The sequence below is a fragment of the Otolemur garnettii genome, unplaced genomic scaffold (genome assembly GCF_000181295.1).
Source record: "Otolemur garnettii isolate 467f Iridium unplaced genomic scaffold, OtoGar3 scaffold00060, whole genome shotgun sequence".
Taxonomy (NCBI): domain Eukaryota; kingdom Metazoa; phylum Chordata; class Mammalia; order Primates; family Galagidae; genus Otolemur; species Otolemur garnettii.
Genome location: NW_003852455.1, coordinates 40,826 through 47,998, shown reverse-complemented (window position 1 = coordinate 47,998; position 7,173 = coordinate 40,826). Strand labels below are relative to the sequence as shown.

Genomic DNA, 7,173 nt, shown 5'->3' with positions numbered 1-7,173 from the left:
TTTTTTTTTTTTGTTGAGACAGAGCCTCAAGCTGTCACCCTGGGTAGAGTACCATAGCATCGCAGCTCACAGCAACCTCTAACTCCTGGGCTTAAGCGAGTCTCCTGCCTCTACCTCCCAAGTAGCTGGGACAACAGGCGCCCGCCACAACGCCCAGCTATTTTTTGGTTGCTGGCGGCATTGTTGTTTGGTGGGCCCGGGCTGGATTCGAATCCGCCACCTTAGGTGTACGTGGCTGGCGCCTTAGCCACTTGAGCCACAGGCGCCGAGCCTGCTAAAATATTTCTGAGGCTGCAAAATACATATGCACTGTATGACTTAGTGGCTATCTAATAATATTCCACCCCAGACATTCACTTAAAGGAATTATCTCACTGTTAAGTATTCAACATTTAGGTATCCATGCTAACCCATTTGACATTGCACAGCAGGGACTGGAGGTTGTTCAAGGTTAGGTCGAGGGCTCCAGGCTGTCAGTGCGAAGGAGGGTACTAAAGCAGAAGTCGGTTTGCCAACCGTGTAACTCTTCCAACCACCTGCTATCTTGGCGCCTTTTCTCTGCGATCCCACCGCGCCCCGCGCGCTCTCGGGGGAGGGCCAGGGCCGGGTGCGCGCGCACCCTTCGTCCCAGGCGTCCTCACAGTTAGTACACCTCTTTAGGTGTACGTGCTGCAGGAAGTGACGCAAGCCCTGAGGGGGGGAGTCGGGAGGGGGCGGGACCAGACTATAAACTGCCGGTTGGGGGCAGCCATCCCCTGAGAGAGCGTCGGGATCGCGCTCGGTAGTCTGTGCAGTGGCGGACTTAGAGGGTGCTTGGGTGAGTGACATGCAGCTGCTGGAGCTCAAAGTCTTCCCTGCCGCGTGCGCGGCCGATTGGATTGTTCGCCCCGGTGCTGTCCAGCAGCCTTTGAAGCAGCAGGGGTGGCGGGGAGGCTGCTGCGGCTCGAGAGGGTGGGGCGGCGCGCGGGATGGAACAAGGCCAGCGAGCCTGTGGGGAAGGCGCTGCGGCAGCGCGAATAGCGGGCTTGCAGGTGCTGGGGTTGGAGCTGTGGTAAGGAGAGGCGCGTCCCTTCCCTGCCCTCCCTTGCCTTTTTGTGCCCGTCTCGGTCGCGGAGCGTGGAGTGGATTGTCTAGTAGAGCTCTCTGGGCGAAATGAGGTGTACCGCACTGTCGCTCTCCGCCTCGCCATTCTTCGGCTCCTCTTGTCCATGGCGATCTCTGTTCCTCACTAGCTCGCCCTTGAAAGTCCCTGGCCATATAGGCTGCTAGCGTGAGATCGCTGGTGCGGCGGTGCTGCAGCAGTACTCGCCTGCAGCGCCGCGAGCACGTGGCTCTCCAGGAAGTCGGGACGACTGTCGGGTCCATGGGTGACCTTGAGTTGATAACCATGGTCTTCCTCGGGGTCCGGGCGGGCCCTGGCCTCACTGCTGACAGGACAAAGCTGACCTCCATAGTTATGAGCGTGTTACGGGTATTTAGATGAGGATTTCTGTAAAGGGTACATTTGAACTCCAGTACAACCGTATCTTTCTTACTAGGCTCTCTGCCTATGGGCCTTGTGTATTCTGTTTTCCCAAGCAGAATCCAACTAAACGGTGCAGGTTTTCACGTTAAGAATTTTGCTAGCAGTCCCTACTGCAAGAGGGGTGCCAGTACAATGAAGGCTGATTAGTAAAAGATAACGTATTTGGAAGTTAGGGGTATAGTCAAAGGCTAGAGGTTGTGCGGTATTGATGAGCGCGGTAGATGCCTGTGTCTCGCTTCTGTTGGACAGTTCCAGTTTTTAAGGATAGGAAAACATTCTGTAATTTAGCTTTTTTGGTTTACACATTACGGTTTCAACGCAGCCCACTCATTTTTGCCCACTCTTTCTAGTGACCTTGGGTGCCAAATTTATCCAGGGCATTTGATTGCTGCTTTTTTTTTTTTTGGAGACAGCCTCAAGCTTTCGCCCTGGGTTGAGTGAGAGAGTGCTGTGGCATAACATCTCACAGCACCCTCCAACTCGTGGGCTCAAGCGCATCTCCTGCCTTCGCCTCACAATTAGCTGGGACCACAGGCGCCTGCCACAACGCGTGACTTTTTTTGTTTGTTTGTTTGTTTGTTTTTTGGCTGCAGCCGTCATTGTTCGGCGGTCCCAGGCTGGATTCGAGCCCACCAGCTTCGGTGTATGTGGCTGGCGCCTCAGTCGCTTGCGCCGAGCCTTTCTTTCTTTCTTTTTTTAAGATAAAAGTAGGAACGAATGTGCTATTAGAAATACGCATCTGGCTACTTGATAGCTTTAAGCTTGGAATACTAGATGCTTTATTCAATTGTCTCTGAACTGTAGAATTTGATCTTATTGACAAGGACATTTATGCAGGTTTCCACAAGTTATCTACTGTGAAAACTAAGCTTAGGTGCTATAAAGTACTTGTGAGGCCTGCGGGGGCCCCCCCCCCACCCCCGTTTTGGATTATAAGATGTTTCACAAAATAATTTAATAATTGTCATTGATAACAGAGGGTACCCTTTAAATAGTCTTCCATGGGACTTGTAGTCCCAGCTACTCGAGAGGTTGAGGCAAGAGGATCTCTTGAGCCCAAGATTTTGAGGTTCCTGTGAGCTATGATGGCACCAGGGCACTCTACTCAGGGTAACAGTGAAACTTTCTGAATTTTTTTTCTTTCTTTTTTTTTTTGTTTTTGAGACAGAGCCTCAAGCTGTCCCCAGCTCACAGCAACCTCCAACTCCTGGGCTCAAGCGATTCTCCTGCCTCTGCCTCCCAAGTAGCTGGGACTATGGGCGCCCACCACAACACCTGTCTATTTTTTGGTTACATCCCTCATTGTTGTTTGGCAGGCTGGGGCTGGATTTGAACCTGCCAGCTCAGGTGTATGTGGCTGGCGCCTTAGCTGCTTGAGCCACAGGCGCTGAGCTTGAATTTTTTTTAAGTCATGGTGGCTGTGAACCTAGCCTTTTGTAAGTTAAGTTTTAATGCATAGTTCATCAGGTAATTGTTAATCATTATTAGCTCATAGCAAATTACACCAAAGCTTTGTGGACTAATACAACACCACATTCTTATGTTACACATTCTATGGGTCAGTAAACTGGGCACAGTTTAGCTGGTTGCCTCTAACTCAGTATCTTTCACACAGCTGAAACTGAAGTAAGCCAGGGCCATAGTCTTTTTTTTTTTTTTTTTTTTTTGAGACAGTCTTATTATGTTGCCCTCAGAGCTCATGGCAACCTCAATCTCTTGCCTCAGCCTCCCATGTAGCTCAGACTGCAGGCGCGTACCACAATGCCCAGCTATTTTCTTTTTTTATAGAGACAGGAATTTTTTTTTTTTTTTTTAAGAGACTGGGGTATCCTCTTGCTTAGGCTGGTCTTGAACTCCTGAGCTCAAGCAATCCACTGGCCTCATCCTGGGATTACAGGCGTGAGGCCACTGCCCCTGCCCCAGGGCTGTAGTCATTTTATTAACAGTTGCCTTAGGGAAGTTTCACTTCAAAAAGCAATCAGTGAACTGTCCACGGGCCTCAGGTTCTTGCCTACCATTTAGCAGGAGACATATCCTTGTTGTATAGACTTATTCTCAGCATTGATGCTTGCTTCCCTCAAAACAAGAATGGATAGAGCAAGAGTGCACCCTAGCCTGTGCTGAAGATTATTGGATAGGGAAGATCTGTGTGGCTGACTCTCCCCTGAAGCAAGGTGTTTATTTGCCTCTGATAGTGTGTTTACCTATAATGGAGCAAAGTTCCAGCTAACCCTTAATAAAATAGCGAAAGAAAGCTACTACAGCTTGCTTGCTTGCTTGCTTTCTTTCTTTCTTTCTTTCTTTCTTTCTTTCTTTCTTGCAGTCTTGGCCGGGGCTGGACTCGAACTCACCACCCCTGGTATATGGGTATGGCACCCTACTCCTTGAGCCACAGGTGCCACCCAAGCTACTTATCTTTTTTTTTAAATTCTTTGTTTTTAGAGACAGTCTCACTTTATCACCCTCGGTAGAGTGCTGTGACATCACAGCTCACAGCAACCTCCAGCTCCTGGGCGTAGGCAATTCTCTCGCCTCAGCCTCCTGAGTAGCTGGGACTATAGGTGCCTGCCACAGTGCCCAGCTATTTTATGTTGCAGTTTGGCCAGGGCCAGGTTCGAACCTGCTGTCTGTAGATGGGGCCAGCACCCTACCCACTGAGCAACAGGCGCTGCTCAAAAGCAACTTTATTTTATTTATTTTTTGAGATAGAGTCTCAAGCTTTAACCCTGGGTAGAGTGCTGTAATGTCATAGCTCACAGTGACCTCTAATTCTTGGGTTCAAGCGATCCTCTTTTTTCTATTTTTAGTTGAGTACTCCCTTTTATGCTCAGGCTGGTCTTCAACTGGTGAGCACAAGCAATCAACCCACCGCCACCTCTCAGTACTAGGATTACAGGTGTGAGCCACCATACCCAGCCAGTAAGTTAAAATGATCCTCTGGGCCAGGTGTAGTGTCTCATGCCTATAATTCTAGTACTCTGGAAGGCTGAGGTGGGTGCATTGCCTGAGCTCAGTAGTTGAGACCAGCCTGAGTAAGAGTGAGACCCTATCTCTCAAGTAAAAAAAAAAAAATAGTGGGGTGTTATAGTGGGTGCCTGTAGTCCCAGCTGCTTGGGATGCTGATGGAAGACAAACTCTGGAGCACAAGAGTTTGAGGTTGCTATGAGCTATGACACCAGATGAGACTATCTCCAAAATATAAATAAATAAAATGGCCCTCGGAGGGCTTTTGGAAATTCTTTGTGTAGGTGCCATCTGTCTGCTTTCCCAGATAAACATGGCATATAGACTTGCAGTGACTTCAAGTGGTCTTGACCTTCAAGTTGGACAATTTCTTTCTTTCTTTCTTTCTTGACAGTGTTACTTTATCATCCTCTGTAGAGCGCTGTAGTGTCACACCTCACAGCAACCTCCAATTCCTGGGCTTAGATTCTCTTGCCTCAGCCCTCAGCCTCCAGAGACTACAGGCACCTGCCACAATGCCTGGCTATTTTTTTGTTGCTGTTTGACTGGGACTGGATTTGAACCCGCTACCCACCACCCTTGGTATATGGGGCCGGTGCCCTAGCCACTGAGCCACAAGTGCCACCCAATTTCTTTCTTTCTGTTTTTTTTGAGACAGCCTCAAGCTGTCGCCCTGGGTAGAGTGCTGTGGCATCACTGCAACTTCCAACTCCTGGGCTTAAGCAATTCTCTTGCCTCAGCTACAGGCGCCAAGCCTTTTTTTTTTTTTTTTAAATATTTATATATATATTTTTTTGAGACAGTCTCAAACTATCACCCTAGGTAGAATGCCATGGCGTAACAGCTCACAGCAACCTCAGCAAATTCTTGGGCTTAAGTGATTCACTTGCCTCAGCCTCCCAAGTAGCTGGGACTATAGAGGCCCACCACAACACCTGGTTATTTTTCTGTTGCGGTTGTCATTGCTTAGCTGGCCTGGGGTGGGTTTGAACCCACCAGCCTTGGTGTATATGGCCAGTGCCTTAATCAGTGTGTGCCCCAAATTTTTTCCTTTTTTAAAATTTCAGATTAATATGAGGGCATAGGCAATTAGGTTACCATGTTTTCCTTTGTTAGGTAAAGTCCATATGTAGGTATGTATTATGTGCTTACCTTTTTGTCCAGTATTTCCCCCTTTCCTCCATTCTTCCTCCTCCCTCCCTCAATTTGAATTGAGTTTTTCTCTTGTGGGCATGTATTAGTTCATTATCTGTCTTCATATTAGTACTGACTACCTTAGACATTTGCTGTTCCATTTTTGTAATAATTTTACTAAAGAGAGTTATCTCCAACGCTGTCCAGGTTAATACAAAAAGTGTATAGTATTGTGTGGTATATACATATCTCGGTTTATTATTCCATTCTTGGGTTGATTCCATATCTTAGAGACTGTAAATTGAGCTGCAGTAAAACAATCTGGTGCATGCTCAGCGCTCATAGCTCAGTGGTTAGGGCGCTGGCTACATATACCACACAGGCAGGTTCGAACCTGGCCTGGGCCTGCAAAACAATGACAACTGCAACAAATAGCAGGGTGTGTGGTGGGCGCCATTAGTCCAGGTACTTGGGAGCCCAAGGCAAGAGAATCACTTAAGCCCAAGAGTTTGAGGTTGCTGTGAGCTGTGATGTCATGGCACTCTACCAAGGATGATAAAGGAGACTATCTAAAAAAGTCTACCTCACACTTTCAGAGCATATAGATTGGAGTTATTTTTAGTTGGAAAAATAGTTTATTATGGGGGTTCCTTTAAATAAAAAGCTTAGTGTGAGTCATTTTGAAAGAATGACTCAAATTTCATGTATAAAACTTCAGAAGTGACTTTTATGGCTGTCATAGAGCTATTGTGGTCCACATGGATGTGGGGCTACATGGTGAGGTTAAAAATGCATATTGCTTGGGTTATAATTTTTCTTTGACTTAATTTCTTTTTTTCTTTTTTCTTTTTTCTTTTTTTTTTTTTTTTGAGACAGTCTCACTTTGTCACCCTTGGTAGAGGGTCTGTGACATCACAGCTCACAACAACCTCAAATTCTTGGGCTTAAGCGATTTTCTTGCTGGAACTACAGGCACCTGCCATAGTATGGGCTATTTTTAGAGACAAGGTCTTGCTCTCGCTCAGGCTGGTCTCTAACTTGTGTGCTCAGGCAATCCACCCGCCTAGGCCTCTCAGAGTGCTGGGATTATAGGTGTGAGTCACTGTGACCAGATTTCTGTTAGGTTTTAGTCTAAATTTGGGTCTGGGAATTGACAGATTACATGTTGTCTTAGCAAAATACTACTTGGATTTTAGTTAGAGATACCAATAATTACATGTTCTATTAATAACTGTTTCTAAATTATTTAGATCATTTATTTAAATGTATTATCACTTTAGCCTTAAAATTAACTTAAAACTAGGAAACTTAAGCATTGGCTGGTTCAGATGAGTTAAACTTCTAGGCTGTTTTTTCCTAGAAAAGGGTGATTCAAATTGGTTCAGGGTGGAGCCTTGTGGTCTGGCTCTAGCGGTTGGGTTTGTACCGTTTTTGTGCAGGGGTAATGATAAAGCCTTTATACCAGAAGGGGAAAGATTGTGTTTCCAAGAATGTGATCTATTGCATATTGGCTTAAAGCTTAGGGATTTATTTTATTTTATTTATTTATT

General features: G+C 46.5%; 1 long non-coding RNA gene across 1 annotated transcript in view; it reads left to right on the top strand.

The window, feature by feature from the left end:
- Nucleotides 1–757: 757 nt before the first annotated feature.
- LOC111726291 overlaps nucleotides 758–7,173 on the top strand; it is a 9,759-nt gene continuing 3,343 nt past the window's right edge. The window contains exon 1 of the long non-coding RNA XR_002774097.1: nucleotides 758–817. This is a non-coding gene — a long non-coding RNA (uncharacterized LOC111726291). The remainder of the gene's footprint in view (nucleotides 818–7,173) is intronic.